Source organism: Mus caroli, unplaced genomic scaffold (genome assembly GCF_978045245.1).
Source record: "Mus caroli unplaced genomic scaffold, Mus_caroli_1 scaffold_3, whole genome shotgun sequence".
NCBI lineage: Eukaryota > Metazoa > Chordata > Mammalia > Rodentia > Muridae > Mus > Mus caroli.
In genome coordinates, this window is record NW_028227258.1 from 64,688,228 (window position 1) to 64,704,859 (window position 16,632).

At 46.7% G+C, this 16,632-nt stretch overlaps 6 non-coding genes across 6 annotated transcripts; 3 read left to right on the forward strand and 3 right to left on the reverse strand.

Moving 5' to 3' along the window:
- The first annotated feature begins 311 nt into the window (after positions 1-311).
- On the forward strand, positions 312-383 carry Trnah-gug (transfer RNA histidin (anticodon GUG)). The gene has a single exon. It is a non-coding gene; the product is annotated as a tRNA-His (tRNA).
- A 795-nt stretch (positions 384-1,178) lies between these two features.
- Positions 1,179-1,251, forward strand: Trnak-cuu (transfer RNA lysine (anticodon CUU)). Its single transcript has one exon. It is a non-coding gene; the product is annotated as a tRNA-Lys (tRNA).
- A 1,682-nt stretch (positions 1,252-2,933) lies between these two features.
- On the reverse strand, positions 2,934-3,007 carry Trnan-guu (transfer RNA asparagine (anticodon GUU)). Its single transcript has one exon. It is a non-coding gene; the product is annotated as a tRNA-Asn (tRNA).
- A 3,451-nt stretch (positions 3,008-6,458) lies between these two features.
- On the reverse strand, positions 6,459-6,623 carry LOC115030834 (U1 spliceosomal RNA). Its single transcript, XR_003836394.1, has one exon. It is a non-coding gene; the product is annotated as a U1 spliceosomal RNA (small nuclear RNA).
- A 1,805-nt stretch (positions 6,624-8,428) lies between these two features.
- On the forward strand, positions 8,429-8,593 carry LOC115030823 (U1 spliceosomal RNA). Its single transcript, XR_003836384.1, has one exon. It is a non-coding gene; the product is annotated as a U1 spliceosomal RNA (small nuclear RNA).
- Positions 8,594-14,396: 5,803 nt separating this feature from the next.
- Positions 14,397-14,468, reverse strand: Trnaq-cug (transfer RNA glutamine (anticodon CUG)). The gene has a single exon. It is a non-coding gene; the product is annotated as a tRNA-Gln (tRNA).
- Positions 14,469-16,632: the final 2,164 nt, after the last annotated feature.

Sequence of the window (16,632 nt, forward strand, 5' to 3'; positions counted from 1 at the left end):
CCTTCACCAGCTCTGCACCTTTTCTGGTTGCACCATTCTGGTAACAAAACCGTTGATTCCGTGGCTTGTTTCTTTGGAGAGAAACAACATAGGTCTGCTGGTGCGGCGGTTTCTTATCCCAGGTCATGAAATCCCAGGAAGCTAGGAGCTGCTGCTCGCGCTAGTATTGCGGAAGCACCGGGGTTTCAAAGCCAGACTTTTGATATTGAGGCCATATAGACTACAGTAAATAAATCAGGCAACTCTGGAAGGCTACTCTTATTCAAAGGCCATTAAATTGAGGCCGCAACCCGCTGCTTTCCCGGTGGCTCGCCGTGATCGTATAGTGGTTAGTACTCTGCGTTGTGGCCGCAGCAACCTCGGTTCGAATCCGAGTCACGGCATTTAGTAGTACCGTCCCTTTGCAGCTTTTTTACTTACTAATGAACAAAATTCTGATTTTTGCCTTTGCGGTAAAACTGAGTCACCGAAATAATTCCAAGCGGTTTATCCAATACGAGGATCCTAAACTCTTGGGAAGAGCCAGATCTGTAAAGGAAGCTCCTCCCCCCTTCCCCATCGCAAGAGAGAAGTAGTGCGGTGATACCGAAACTTGGCACCTCCACTGTCGGTCGGAGAACCAAACACTTGGGGAGCAGAGCTCCTGTCTCTGCAGCAAATGCTATACGAGTGTGTCTCTGTCGATTCTACACCAGATGGCCTTGTTACTCGGACATCACAAACTTGGTTTTAAAAACAAACTTCTGCCGAAGAAGAGTAAATAGTACCTATTTTCCCAGTAAGGGTCCCTCACATCGGGAGGCGTCAGCACTGAGGTCTAGATCGAAAAAGGCACCAGGGTAGAAGAGTCAACTTCCAGGAATACAAGTCTCAGTCTCCGCGCACCGGTTCCGCACTACCGGGTCGCCACAAGGACTGCCTGCCCTCCACGTCCGCGCTCTCGGTCGGCTGCTCCTCAGTGCCACGCGCCCCAGAAACCCAGGTCTCTGGGCGATTCCATTCAGAAAGACCTGGAGGAAAGCAGAGAGGCCCACCTGTCTCTGTGCATAAAGAGTATCAGACAAAAGGCATTAAATTATAGATTCTGGAACTTTGCTAATCCTGATTAAGAACAAATGGAAGAATTGCACCATTATATACAAAGATTATAAAGACATAGAAAGCCAAGATGCTGCAAGGCCCGGCTAGCTCAGTCGGTAGAGCATGAGACTCTTAATCTCAGGGTCGTGGGTTCGAGCCCCACGTTGGGCGCTTCTTTTTACTATTTTAAAACTTCTGTGTTGTGTTTTGTTTTGAACCCTACCCCTTGCGGTTTTGATTCTCTTCTCAGCTGGGAATAGAATCGTGAGCATCGTTATTTTCATTTAAGCCACTGTTTTAAATTTCAGTAAACTGGTCTTAAGAAGTGAAGGTACAAGGTGTTTTATAATCACCCCTGGTTAAATGAATCCTTGGCTGAAAAAAGTAACAAAACAAAACAAAACAAATAACAATTCCACCACCAATAAAATAACCATTAATAATAACGACGATAACATGATGAAACAAACCTACAAATGACTCCAAAGCTTTACCCCTTTTACGCCAAACTCTAGATTTACAAAGATTCCATCTAGAGGTTTCAGAGTTGTGGGAGACCTGGGGCCTTGTGGTTAGGACACTGCTCTAATCCTTCTCAGATGTGACTCTGCCTCTGTGTGTGTGTGTGTGTGTGTGTGTGTGTGTGTGTGTGTGTGTGTGTGTGTGTGTGTAGAATGTACATGCCCACTCTTGGACAGGGTCTTGCTTTGTCTCCCCAAAGTCCTCTCACCTCAGTCTCCCAACTACAGGCAGGGTCTCACTCTGTAGACCAGGCTGGCCTTGAACTCAATGAGACCTTGCCTCCCTCTGCCTCCCAAGTGCTGGGACTAAAGGGGTACAATACCATGCCCAACAAATGTCTTACTTTGAACAGGATAGCCTGGTTGAGGTGTTTTAATCAGATCACCTCTACACTGGCAGCCATCAAAGACACTTTGCTCTTGTTTTCTTTTTCAACAACTAGGGAGAAATCTAACATACTGAGGATTGTCAGGCCTGGCAGTGCAGGTGTGTAATTCCAGCTACCTCCAGAAGCAGAGGAACAAGTCAAGGCCTACTTGGCCCTACACATTTAGAACACCAGGCTTGGCCATTCATGAAACTCTACCTCTGGGCTGGTGAGATGGCTCAGCAGTTAAGAGCTGCTCTTCCAGAGGTCCTGAGTTCAATTCCCAGTAGCCACATTGTGGTTCACAACCATCTACATTATAAAAAATTAAAAAATAATAACAATAAAATAAAATAATAAACCTCTGTCTCAAAATTAAGAGTGGACAATATCCTCCATCCCCCCTCCAAGAAAGAAAAAGAAAAGAAAGGAAAAGGGCTAAAGTAGGTGAATAAATTTAATTCCACCTCTCCTGCTTTAAAAGAAAGAGAGTGGAGGAAATAAGGCTGAGTTAAATAATGAAAATGTGGATGCTGCAACTGAAAATAACTGCTATACTGGCTAGTGTTTAACCAACACTGATTTATGTCTGCAAATGTTTCCAACCTCTTCTCATCAAATGCTGGGTGAATTTGCAAAAGAAGTTTTCCTATTAACCCTCTTCTACAGTTGGGAAATTGGGTAATTTCTTCAAAGTCTTATTCTGAGGGCTGGGTGGGGAACCAGTATGAAATGTCATTAAATTGTGAAGCAGAGAAATAGATACTTAGAGGCTCTGCAGTAAATCCTGAGACCTCCCCAGACATGACTATGGAAAAGCTACACTTGCTGAATTAGTAGCAGATTAGAAGTTCTCCTGAAATGGGAATTTTCTGTGTATTATTTACAGACTCTGCATACTCTTTAAGGATGACAAATGTAATTTTAAATGGCGAGAGGAGAATTCTAACCAGGCAAAAGGCACCGTCCCTGGGTGGGCTCGAACCACCAACCTTTCGGTTAACAGCCGAACGCGCTAACCGATTGCGCCACAGAGACATGCGGAGCGACGGCTGTAAATCCATTTGCTAATCTTAGAATATATTCTTAACTTCCGGTTTGTCAGACCATCTCCCGCTTTTGTGACCTCCAGCATTCCAGAAAATTAATCCTGACACGGAGAAAGTCGTCGTCTTTGGCAAATTTGCATATTAATCCCGTTGAACTCAGACCTCCTCCCAACACGGGATTCCAGTTTCTCAGTCCCAAGAGTTGCCTGCCCTCTGCTGGTCACCACCGCCACTCACCTGCCCACTCAGGTAGCGTCCCCAACCTCCCCAGCTACCCAGGGACCCGCAGGCCGGTGTGCTTGTGGGTCGAGCCGTGCCCTGCGGTTTCTTCACCTTTCCAGTGCACGTCAAGCACCTGGGGACAACTCGTGCGTGCGCTCCGAGAGAAAGAAAGATTACACCACATGGCTTCCAAAGAAAAAAATGTCCGGAAGGTCTGTTAGTCCCACGAGGATTCCAGAATGAGAACAGCAGACCTGGGTTTTTTTTTGTAGGAGTGCTTCCTGCCTTCCCTGAGCTGTTAGAATCTGGCAAAGGAACTCCGTGTGCACTAAAACCAAACGCATTTCCCCGCCTCTCAGGGAAAAGTGGCCTCATCTTTGGGTCTCCTTAAGTGGCTGTGTGAACTACAAAAGCCTCGTCGGTTTATCCTGACCAGTAATGCACAGACTCTGGTGGGCTGAGGCAAGAGGATCACAAACGCAAGTCCAGCCTGGACTACAATCACCTTGTGCAATTTAGTAACAAACCACCACAAAATCAAAGGTTACAAAGGATTACAGACAGCTCAGTGGAAGACTGCTCACAGCCTAATGGAGGAGGACGTAGTGAACCTAGGAACTGGACCTAGGAGAGAAAGCACGATTTATTCGTCAGTTTTAAAATTACATGGTAATCTCTCGGGCTCAGAGAGAACAGGAAAGGTGGAGAAAGCCTTGCCAGTTTTAAGGGGAGCAGACAGCTGAGGGAGAGAGTAAGTGTGCAAGCCAAAACAGCCTGGGGACTGGTGTGGAAGTTGGATGTTACAGATGTGCGTTAATGGGGCCCTAAGAGCCTGGGAAGTAGTGTGGGGACTATGGTGAGTGCTGTGGGTCTATAATACGGAACTAAATGCCCGGTTGTTGGAGGTAGTTGGCTATAAATACAGAGAAGGGAAGTTTTTTTGTTGTTGTTGTAGTTTTGTTTTGCTTGTTTGGTTTTGGGCTGTGAGACAGGGTTTCTCTGTGGAATAGCCCTGGCTGCAGAGCAGGAATATACTGGCTTCCAGACAGACACAGAGAGCACAGATTCTATCCCAAGTACTGAGAGGAAACTATTGCAGAAAGAAGGCAGAATGTGGCTATCTCGGGGTAATACGGTGCTTAGCAGGGGACTTGGTGAACATCAATGCCAGGAAGAAGAGGGATGTGAGAACACTGGGGACAGAGACAGCCACATCTACTGACATGAAGTTTCAACCTTGGGATTTGAAACCAGAGTACCATGGCTCCTGAAAACATGCCCCAAATCATTCTGTCACTACACCACTACGAAGAAAGTCAACTGTATTTGTTTAAAATGAGAAAAGAAGTCATATGATAGGCATAAGATTGCCCCAAACGTCCTTATGATCTGTTAATCACCCCATAATCACTGTCTTATAATTGCCCCCCAAATAGGCCTATTAACACATAACAAAAGCCCAGTGTGGTGCCCTCTGCCTTTAACCTCAGCACAGAGGCAAGTGGATGTCTGTGAGTGCTAGCTTAGCCTGGCTTACAAATGAAGTTCATGAACAGTCAGGGCTATTGCATGGAGAAACCCTGTCTCAAAAATGAAAACCCCAAAACCAAAATAACAATAACAAAAACCAAAACATACAAATAAACAACAACACCCAAACTGACCATAACAAAACTCTCCTTTCTAGGCTTCAATCCCAGTTTTGGGGAGCAGAGGCAGGTGGATGAACCACAATGAGTTCTAGGACAGCTTGACCTACTTAGTGAGTGTCATGGTTTGTATATTCTTGGGCCAGGGAGTGGCACCATTTGGAGATGTGGCCTTGTTCCAATAGGTGTGACCGGGTTGGAGTAGATGTGTCACTGTGGGTGTGGGTTTAAGATCCTCACCCTAGTTGCCTGGAAGTCAGTCTTCCACTAGCCGCCTTTGGATGAAGACATAGACAGCTCTGCCTGTGCCATGCCTGCCTGGATACTGCCATGCTCCCACCTTGATGATAATGGACTGAACCTCTGAACCTGTAAGCCAGCCCCAAGTAAATGTTGTTTTTATAAGACTTGCCTTGGTCATGGTGTCTGTTCACAGAAGTAAAACCTAACTAAGACAATGAGCTACAAAAAAAACCAAACAATTAAAACTTTTATTATATTTGCCTTTATCATCAGTGTATGATGCCTGCAAATATCCATCTTCACCAACTTTGTTTTCTAAACCTGGGCTTTTCTTTCCCTCATACACTGCTCTCACTTATCCCACATCCCTTCAACAGCCTGTTCTTAAAAGACAGGTCATCAATATTTACAACTTAAAACTCAAAGAAGAACAAGACATGGTTAGCTGGTTAAGAGCCACACATGGTGGCTCACAAGTGCCTGTAACCACCAGCTCTGGAAAGTCTGAACTCTGAGAAGACCCAAACCATCTATACAGAGACAAAATAGAATTAAATATATATCTTTAAAATACTGGGAAACACACACACACACAGATAATATATAAGAGACCATGACGAGCCCTTCATAGTCTATAAGATTACAATGTGTGTTACAGTAATCGTCGTCTATTGCAGATGTATAGATATGTATTGAGTGCAGTTGAAATCAATCAGGAAAGGCATAAAGGCGGCAAGGTTTTTCTCTGTAGCACCACCTCCCATTGAGAAAGGGTCGTTTTTGTTTGGTAGCTGCACAGAGAGAAAGTAGTATCCCAAAGGACACAAGGCAGGTTCGATTGGTTTGTGGAGAAGGAGGCTGAGGGGCAGTTACCCTGCAGATTGAGCCTTATTTGGAGGGAGAATCGGAGCCCAAGGGAGAGCAATTCGGGGTGTCAGTAGAGAGCCAGCCTCAAGTGGAGGAGCTGGAGAGGTAGCTGTCATGGACTGGACAGGACGGCTCAGGAAGAAACTCCAGGGCCAAAGGGAACGCACTTCCTCTGTGCCTTTTTTGGTTTTGTTTGTTTTGTGGGAACGCGACAGTTGGAGAGGCTGTCAGTTCGTTTGTTTCAGGAGACAAACAAACCACAAACCGCAGGTTGGGAGGCCAATGGCCTGACTTCTGGCAAGAGACAAACAAGGAAACAAAGTTGTAAGAGCAGCAAAGACCAGCACAGTGGCTGTGAGTTGACATTACAATTGTACACTCTTCTGATAAAGCAAGATAGAGGAAAAGGAATACAGCGTGTAAAACAGAGTATAGATCTACTTTTTTGTACCAGAATGCCAGGGGAGAGCGCGAACGCAGTCCCCCACTACCACAAATTATGCAGTCGAGTTTCCCGCATTTGGGGAAATCGCAGGGGTCAGCACACCCCAAAGTGCAATGGGTGAGCCTCGCCCTGGGAAAACCACCTTCGTGATCATGGTATCTCCCCTGCCAGGTAAGTATGCTTTCCCAGCGCCCGGCCCCGGCTCACACCCGCCGCCCCTGCACTCTTAACACACGGTCACTTCGCCCCGCCCGATCTCGGGCCTCCCCCGACGCACACACCGTCTAGACGCTCCGCTGACACCCGGAGTCCCGCGCTCTCTCCCTCGCCGCGCGAGAAATCTCTCTCTTTCTGCGGCGGGTGCGGACGCGACAGCCCCTGCGCGACCCTCATCTGCATAAGCCACGCCCACACACTGACATCCAGGGTGACGTCCCAGTCTACCAGGCTACCCGTCTGCGCGTCCCTGGCCAGCCAGAGCGCGCCCGCCACATTTATTCCATGCTGCGGTTCTTAAATTTCTCTCGACTCCTATCCCCTGGTTACACATGGAGCAATTTAAATAGAGGAGGCTTTAATCCTAGGAACTTGGGCAAGTGGGAGATTTACGTAGCAAAGGTGTTGACAGAATTATTTCCAAGTACACCAGTGTTGTTCTTTTCTAAATAGTTGTTAATCCAGAAATTACATTTTTCTTCTAAGAGTACAGTGCAGGGGATATTAGTGCAACCATGACAGAATGGTTATTTGTGACCTGGAACCTAACCGATCCCTAAAGGCTGGTTCCAAGTCGGAGTTATCTCCTTTTATTATGGGAATGGAGGGCAATTGTTTACATATTTTTAAAACGTATTTTTAATAGACGTACTTAAACGCTACATTTTAAATTTTTGTTTATTTATTTTGGTTTTTCGAGACAGGGTTTCTCTGTGTAGCCTTGGCTGTCCTGGAACTCACTCTGTAGACCAGGCTGGCCTCGAACTCAGAAATCTGATTGCTTTGCCTCCCAAGTGCTGGGATTAAAGGCGTGCGCCACCACTGCCCGGTGCTACATTTGTTTTCCCCCACCACCCACCAGAGATAATGGAAAGGGAAGGTAAATAGAGTAAAGAGAATGTGAATCTGTTTAGAAATCGTTTGCGGGGTGGGGGCGGGCGGATAATTTCAATCTTCGTTGTCGGGATAGCAGTTTAGTTTGCACGAATCGGCAGCGGTAGCTTGATCTATTTGCAAACACTGTTGGTTTATGCATCAACAACGGCAGTGCCATCCAGAAGAAACCGCAAGTCCCTGGCAATCGCTGTGAGTCCGAGTAAGCGACAAAAAGCCACCGGAACACGGCCAGAAGTTTTTTTGGTGCTTTTCTCCCTATGATGTCGTGACAAACGTTCTGTTTCCTGTGAAACACGACCTTTTTTCTTAAACACAGCAGTTTTCAGTTACAAGGATGTTAGGACACAGAGGTGGACAAGGAGTGGCATTTAAAGGTTTAAGATAATTGAAGCTGATTTGTCTCTAGAGGACCTTGAACAGGCCGGCTCTCCGCAGGCAAGAAAGTTCAACAAACCAAAGGGGCGAAGGGGTCGCGTGTCGTGTCCCCTGGGTCGCGGTGTGTACAGGTGAGGTACAGAGAAGGGCATGCAGGGTAACTTCGCTGTTCCCTTCCCTCCCAGGTGGCGGGCGCTCTGGCTGGCCAGGGACGCGCAGACGGGTAGCCTGGTAGACTGGGACGTCACCCTGGATGTCAGTGTGTGGGCGTGGCTTATGCAGATGAGGGTCGCGCAGGGGCTGTCGCGTCCGCACCCGCCGCAGAAAGAGAGAGATTTCTCGCGCGGCGAGGGAGGGAGCGCGGGACCCCGGGTGTCAGCGGAGCGTCTAGACGGTGTGTGCGTCGGGGGAGGCCCGAGATCGGGCGGGGCGAAGTGACCGTGTGTTAAGAGTGCAGGGGCGGCGGGTGTGAGCCGGGGCCGGGCGCTGGGAAAGCATACTTACCTGGCAGGGGAGATACCATGATCACGAAGGTGGTTTTCCCAGGGCGAGGCTCACCCATTGCACTTTGGGGTGTGCTGACCCCTGCGATTTCCCCAAATGCGGGAAACTCGACTGCATAATTTGTGGTAGTGGGGGACTGCGTTCGCGCTCTCCCCTGGCATTCTGGTACAAAAAAGTAGATCTATACTCTGTTTTACACGCTGTATTCCTTTTCCTCTATCTTGCTTTATCAGAAGAGTGTACAATTGTAATGTCAACTCACAGCCACTGTGCTGGTCTTTGCTGCTCTTACAACTTTGTTTCTTTGTTTGTCTCTTGCCAGAAGTCAGGCCATTGGCCTCCCAACCTGCGGTTTGTGGTTTGTTTGTCTCCTGAAACAAACGAACTGACAGCCTCTCCAACTGTCGCGTTCCCACAAAACAAACAAAACCAAAAAAGGCACAGAGGAAGTGCGTTCCCTTTGGCCCTGGAGTTTCTTCCTGAGCCGTCCTGTCCAGTCCATGACAGCTACCTCTCCAGCTCCTCCACTTGAGGCTGGCTCTCTACTGACACCCCGAATTGCTCTCCCTTGGGCTCCGATTCTCCCTCCAAATAAGGCTCAATCTGCAGGGTAACTGCCCCTCAGTTCTCCACAAACCAATCGAACCTGCCTTGTGTCCTTTGGGATACTACTTTCTCTCTGTGCAGCTACCAAACAAAAACGACCCTTTCTCAATGGGAGGTGGTGCTACAGAGAAAAACCTTGCCGCCTTTATGCCTTTCCTGATTGGTTTCAACTGCACTCAATACATATCTATACATCTGCAATAGACGACGATTACTATAACACACATTGAAATCTTATAGACTATGAAGGGCTCGTCATGGTCTCTTTTTGTATAGGGTAGGGTAGGGAGGCACGGTGATTCTGGGCATGTTTTCAGGGGCCAAGCTAACTTTACCTAGGAAGACAAACTGCAGGTTGAAGGCTCTGGCCTGATTTCTGGGAGGGAAGGAGATGCAGTCATATGGCGTGTGTCTGTGTAGTCTAGGAGCTAACTGCAATACATTTATTTGATTAAGAAAGGGTCTGAGACATGTTGAACCTCATTAGAAGATTGGAAGAGCATTTTCTTAGGTCACTGCGATGAACAGCCCCACTATCCTTGAATCTGCTTCTACAGCACTACACTGTTCGGAATGGCTTTGGTTCCAGGTCCCTTTCAAACCCCGTGTCACCTGTCCCATTGTCTTTGGCTCTGTAGCTTCCTCACATCCCTGTTGCTCAGTTACTGTGACTGCCGGGTAAGCTACATGATTTGAGGATTCAGACTCTCCTGTGCTAATATTACCCAGGGCTGACTCTGCTCAGCTGCCTCGGGAGAGACTGGGTGGATTCAGGGTGGTATGGCCGTAGACTAGGAAGAAAATTCTGTCTTTAAAGACTTTTAAACTTATTTATTCACTCATCTTAGTATGTGTGACAGGCAGGTGGAATTTAAAAGTTTAGGTAGGTAGTCATGCCTAGTGATCTTTATTTACTGAGATATCTCTCTCGGGTGCCAAATTCTACCAAAGCTGTCGTTCCTGTGGTAGTGATATAGACCCTAAGACTACCGTCATGCTGCTAGCATAGCATTCTTCCACAGGTCTCCAGCTCTCCTTTAATCTTATTTCTTGGCAGGGCACTGCTGAATTGCCAGAGCTGGCTGTGAATTCACTCTGTAGTCTACACAGGCCTTGAACTTTTGGTCCTCTTGCCCCAAGCTTCGAAGTAGCTGGGACTAAGGACAGAAGTGACAGGTCAAGCTCCCACCACCGTTGTAATTTTAAGTTAACAGTAGTTTCATATATGTAACAACACATATGGAATAGGCACTCCTCATGTTCTTCTCTTCCTCATTATAGAACTGGGACCACTGTTACCGAAGCCTGATACCCAGGGTTACACTGTAGACCTGACTCCTTGTTTTCCAAAGGGTTCTCACTATGTAGCCTTGGCTGGCCTTGAACTCACACAGATCTGATTGCCTTCGCTTCCCGAGTGGTGGGATTAAGAGCATGTAGTACCATAACGAGCCTTATTTTTAGATTTACTTTTTCTCATTTGCAACTGTGTGTTTGGCCTGCATTTATGTATGTATAAATGTATGTATGTATGCATGTGTAGCACATAATTTTTCGGTGTCCACCAAAATAGATGTTCGGAAAATGTAGCTACATTTTCCTGTCAGCAACCAAGTAGGTACTGGACACCATACCCAGGTCCTCTGCCAGAGCAACAAGACCTCTTAACCATGTAGCTAATGCTCCAGCCCCTTCTGGTTTTTTTTTTATTTTTGAGACAGGGTTTCAAGTAGCACAGGCTGTTATCACCTATGAATGATGACCCTGAATTTCTAACATTCTTGAGCCAACTTCCTAAGTGCTTAGATTATAAAAACAGGCCACCACACCTGCCTGGCCTTCACTGTTAAGTTGTTCTCTGTGAGTGGTGTGTGTCTTTGGTGGCTTTCCTGCCACTTCACTCAACGAACCTCAGAGGGACCCATCCCAGAGCAACTACCCATGCTACACAGCCCTGTGTCCCTTAGGACAGTCTTTCTCTAACAAGGGGGTTTCTCTGTGTATAGAATCCATTCTCCAAGACCCCCAGTGCACAGAGGAAATAAGGACCCCAGTTAGAAAAAAATGAACCGAGAGAGAGCCAGGTGTGTGGATTCCAACAAGGTCCACAGATAGACCTGGCAGCCAAGACACGGTGGGACACTGGGACCTATGCCGAGTAAGGTCAGAGGACAGGGACTTAGAAACTAGTTCTGGGCAGGTGAGACTCAAGCGGGCAGCTGGGCAGGTTCCCCTCCTTCTTTCAAGTCCCTAGCTCCTTGGGCTCCCTACCTCCTGCCTTCTGTGTTTCTGTCCACCTTACACCAGGTCTTAAGGTCCCTGTCCCCCATTTTCTGGACCTCTTTCTCATTCTCTTGGTATCTGCTCCCCACTCTCCGGGTCTGCTGCCCACCCTTCCTCTGCAGAGCCCAGGCTGAAGATCACTGGTTTCAGCACAGACTGTAGCAACGGAGGAAGATGGAGAGAAGACTTATAGCACTTGGAAGTGCTTTGAATAAACTCTGTTGCTTATGTCTCACTTTGTTCCTCTCACATTTAATAAAGCACGCTACCATGACACAGACCTGTTGTAAATAGCAAATGAACGATGAACGAATACACAGCTCTTTGGTGGTGGCTGGCACTTGGCACACTGCCTGGGCTCACTGAGTGGGAGCTTTCCTATTTGGGGCACAACACCTCAGAGACAAGGCACTCTAAAACTGATTGTAGTCAGGCAGTGGCGCACGCCTTTAATCCCAGCACTTGGGAGGCAGAGGCAGGCAGATTTCTGAGTTTGAGACCAGAGTGAGTTCCAGGACAGCCAAGGCTACACAGAGAAATCCTGTCTTGAAAAACCAAACAACAACAAAAAACAAACAAACAAAACAACAAAAAAATTTCTATTCTATATCCATTACATCCTCGGTACTTATCCACGCTGCAGAGCCTGTGACAGAGAGGGCACTTGTCTTCTCTGTGCAGCAGCCATTCCTGGGTAGGGGGTTCTAGAACTGGAATTCCCAGCAGGTCTGCTCCTCAGGGACCTTCAGGAAACCTGCTCTTCACGTTTCCCTGTGCTCTTTAGTGATGGCCTTTTTCTTTCCCTTGCTGATGCAGATACAGGCCATATTAGACCAGATTAAAAGTGATAAAGGAAGGTTTACTAGGAGGCAGCTCTCAGGTGGGCTCATTGATCTCACAGGTGAAGTCACACATCCAGGCTAAAGCAAGGGGTTTTTATGGGTCCCGGAAGCAGGATGCTGATGTGTATCTAGGAGCTGTAATGTGTCCACACATGGTCAAAAACTGGGCCCCTGGGCAGACACTCTTCAGATGGGTTTCTGGAAACTCAAGGGGCATGATTGTATGTTAGCCTGGAGTAAAACTCCAAGCACATGGGGGAAGGGGAGTTTTCTCTGTGTGGGTGAAATTGGGAGATGGGGTTTCCTAGCGTGGGAGAAGGACCAGAATGAGCAAAGGTTCAAACCTAACACCAAGTCCATCCTTGTGACGGAAGAGCCTCCATCTCAGGGAGGAGGCAGGTGATTCAGACAAGGGCTCTGAGAAAGAGCAGGCTGTGGAAAAGCAATGCCAGGGCCAGAGGTCTGGGACACACTGCTAACACTCAGGGAAACTCAGCCAGGCTGCCTGTTCCCTCCAGTGTTTCTTTCTCCAGTGGTAAGGATGCCTCCCTCTCTGAATCTTAGTGAAGGCCCCTTAGCGAAGGGGTTAGGTCGCAACCCCTTTGTTTCACATATATGAATGATATATTGCCCATCATACATTTACGTTACAATTCATAGCAGTAGCAAAATTACAGTTATGAAGTAGCAACAAGCCAATTTTATGTTTGGGAATCACTACAACATGAGAAATTGTATTAAAGGGTAGTAGTCTTAAGAAGGTTGAGAACCACTAACTTAGAGAGCTGTAAACTCACCCCACACAGCAAATGACCTCAGGTAGGGAACAGAGAACAAACCAAATCAGGGAAACCACCAAGGTCATAGGCCAACCAGTAAATTTTCCTGGGGTTACTTACAAAAGCAGAAACAACTCAAAGACAGCTGCATCAATCACCAAAGTCGTTCATAGCATAGACACCAGTTCACAAACGCTGGAAGCCTGGAGTGCACTGCACAACCTGCAGGTAGCTCAGCAGGTAGACAGCTTGCTTCCGGTGGTCTGAGAGCATCTCTGCAGTCTTCACGGCTTGTGTGTATGTGTGCTTGTGGAGGGAGGGCCCTAGAGAATCTGGCCAGTTTCAGGGACTTCCTGAAGCTATTGAGTTGTTTACTCCTTGAGATTTCTTGCAGGATATAGTGTTTCACGTCATCTCCCTTTATAAAAGCACCCTGTGTCTGAACTTCCCCTTAGAACAGCTGTTGTTTACTTCCCTTTTAAATTTGTCTCTTGGTCAGAGTACCTCCACTGTGGAAGGTTTTACTCTCCCAGGAATAAAGAGGGTCTTGGCACCTGCTTCTGGGGAGAATGGTTGGGGAGAAGTAAGTGCCCTTCCAATTTCTGCTTACCATGATTAATGTACCAAGGTGCCGTGTTTAGGGCCAGTGTGTCCCAAACCCATCACACCTAAGATATAAACCCCAGAATCCAAAACAATGATACAAGTGACCGTGAAGGTTAACTGCAGATGTTTACATCTATACAAAAAAAAAAAAAATGCGGGTTTGTATACACTTTTTTCTCTCAAGTTTATGTGTCCAACATTTATTATGAAAACCGCAGTCCTTTGAACATTTCGATGTGTCCCCTAAGAAATTCCATTATCCATGGATGCTGTCAGCATGGTGTTTGGTATATATCTTATCTCTGATAACTTGCTTTTCCTTGGTTCTCTCATTCTCCACACAAGGCTCTGAGAATGGCCTGCAGAGGGAACTTGGAGCTTGTGGGTTCCCTCTCTAGGACATGCCAGGGAAGCATCAAGGAGTCTACTCCTCAGAGACCTCTGGCCCTCTCCCTGAGCCTAAACCAAAGCCATTGCGGCAGGATGAAGATGCGCTCTAGACGCGAGGCTTCCAAGCCGCAGGCAGGCTTCTGTATGGGCGTTCCAGAGGAAGCTCGGCCACAGCTCTCCCAGCATTGCCTGAAAACAATCAGCAAACCAAGATCCAGGACAAAATCAGACCGAACCGGCATCTGTACTGCAAAACGTGCTCAGAGGTACCCAAGACTGCTGGTACAGTTTACCTGTTAGGTGTCCAATTAGGCTAGGGGCTTGGAGACAGGTAGTATGGGGAGTCCCAAGCAACTTTGCCCTCTACACCCACTTACCTATTCTCAGACTCATACCTCAGATGTTGGGCTCAAGTCTCACTTAAAACAAGTCTTTGCCTCAGGGTAAACAGAAAAGGTCCCACCGAGATTTGAACTCGGATCGCTGGATTCAGAGTCCAGAGTGCTAACCATTACACCATGGAACCCACATACTATATGTGCTTTATATACACTTAGGACAGTGGAATTGACTACCATCTAACTTTTCCTGCTGTCCTACTGTGTTTCTTCTGCACATACTAAAATGAGGTCAAGTTTACTCAACTTAGAGCTGAGAAAGAGCCCTTCCAGCTTACCATCATCCTCAGATTACCATTCAATCCTGACCAGATGTGAAATGTCTCCAACAAACGGAGATAGTGTTCTCGTTTTGAGCTTTGCCTTACTCCCTCCCACTTCACCCCCAGGGAACACCAAGATTAGGATTTAGAAATCCCTGCCTTACGAGCAGCCACTCTAGTCCACCTTTACTTCTGGTAATTGATAAAGTGGGTCAGCCGTGGAGTGGGGAGGGCGTTGGGATGTGAAGGACCCTTCATAGTTCTCCTCATATGTACACATTTGTGTATCTTTGGTAGGTTTTGTGTTTCTTACAATACATATCTATTTTTTTTTATTAGAAGCAATAACCTGGGCCTGCTCCTTTAATTCAAACACCTGAGAGGCAGAGGCAGGTATATATATATATATATATATATATATATATATCTTTAAGTTCCAGGCTAGCCAGTGCTACATAATGAGAGACGAGGTCTCAAAAAACAAAAGCACAAGGGGAGGGGGGGTTAAGGGTGTAGGAGTGACCAGAAATATTAATATTAAATATTAATATTTTTAATAAATATCTTTTGGAGCACTTTGTGGGACTGGACTCACCCTACATGCCCATCCTACACTGGCTGGCAGAGCAACAGAGGAAACTCCCTGAGCAGCAAAACAAACAGCTACAAGGTGGTGGGTCAGGGTGAGAGGTAGCTAGCTGGAGATTGGCCCTTTTCTGACTGGTGAAGTGATTAATTTTGCTCACTAGGCTTTCGTTTGCCAAATTTAACTCCACACTTCAAGGCATTCTTAGCCAGACAGCATCTCCAGGAGAAAAAATTCTTTTTTTTTTTTCAAAATGGGGGGGGGTATGGAGGAGTGGAGGGGAGCAGAGCCTTTAATACCAGCAGAAGCAGAGGCAGACAGATCTCTGAATTGGAGGCTAGCCTGGTCTACACAATGAGTTCCAGGACTGCAAGAACTACACAGAGAAACCCTAACTCGAGTCTCAGTTTGAGACTGAGCAAGAAACTCTAAATTACCCACATCAAAATAATTAAATAAACATTCATTTTTCCCACCTATGGTAGTGCACACCTTGAATCCCAGCACTCCAGTAGAGACAGGTGGATACCTGTGAGTTCAAGGCCAAGGGTGTAGAGTTACAAAAGAGCAAGAAACATAAAAACAAAACAAAAAACTTTTGCTATTAAGTTTGTCACTGCTTCCTTTTGGCTTCACGGAGCCTCCCAGCTCAACTGACTTTCACTTTATGGTAGAAGATGAAGGTGGAATGAGGCTATAATGAACTTGTGACAGACATAGGTCATCTGATACTGATCTACCTCAAGAAGGGAATTTAGAGAATTCCAGAGGGGTTGGTGCTCAGCCTTAATCCCAGCACTCAAGAGGTGAAGGTGAGGCCATCTGGTCTATAGAGCCAGTTTAGGGACAGCTAGACAGCTACAGTGAAACCCTGTCCTGAGAGACCATGCGGGGACTTAGAATGTAAACCAGTATGGAAAGAAACACAAGAATGCCCGAGGCCTCCCTCAGTTTCTTTTTCTTTTTTTTTTTTTTCTCTTTCTTTTTTGGGTGGGGTAGGGGAGTTTCAGAGAGGGTTTCTCTGTGTAACAGAGCCCTAGCTGTCCTGGACTTGAGTTATAGACCAGGCTGACATCCAATTTAAAGAGATCCACTTGCCTTCACCAGAGCTGGGATTAAAGAAATGCACCACCACACCTGGCCCTCTTCTTCAATTTCTAAAATATAGGTCAAATGATGCTCCCGTGTCTCCAATGTCTGATATTTTCTGTAGACATATAACACTGTTGTGCTTTGTGTAACCTTGAACATTGCTGCCTGGGAATCGAGCTTCTTTGTTGAACTGCTATCAAACGGGCTATAAAAATTAAAAAATTAAAATTAAAAGGAGCCTGGAGATTCAGTTTACACTCTTGTGCTCTTTTGCCTGGAGTCCTCTGGTATTGTGGTCCAGTTCTTCAGGCATCCTCCATAAAGAGAGGGGAATTGCCCTTGACTGGCCTC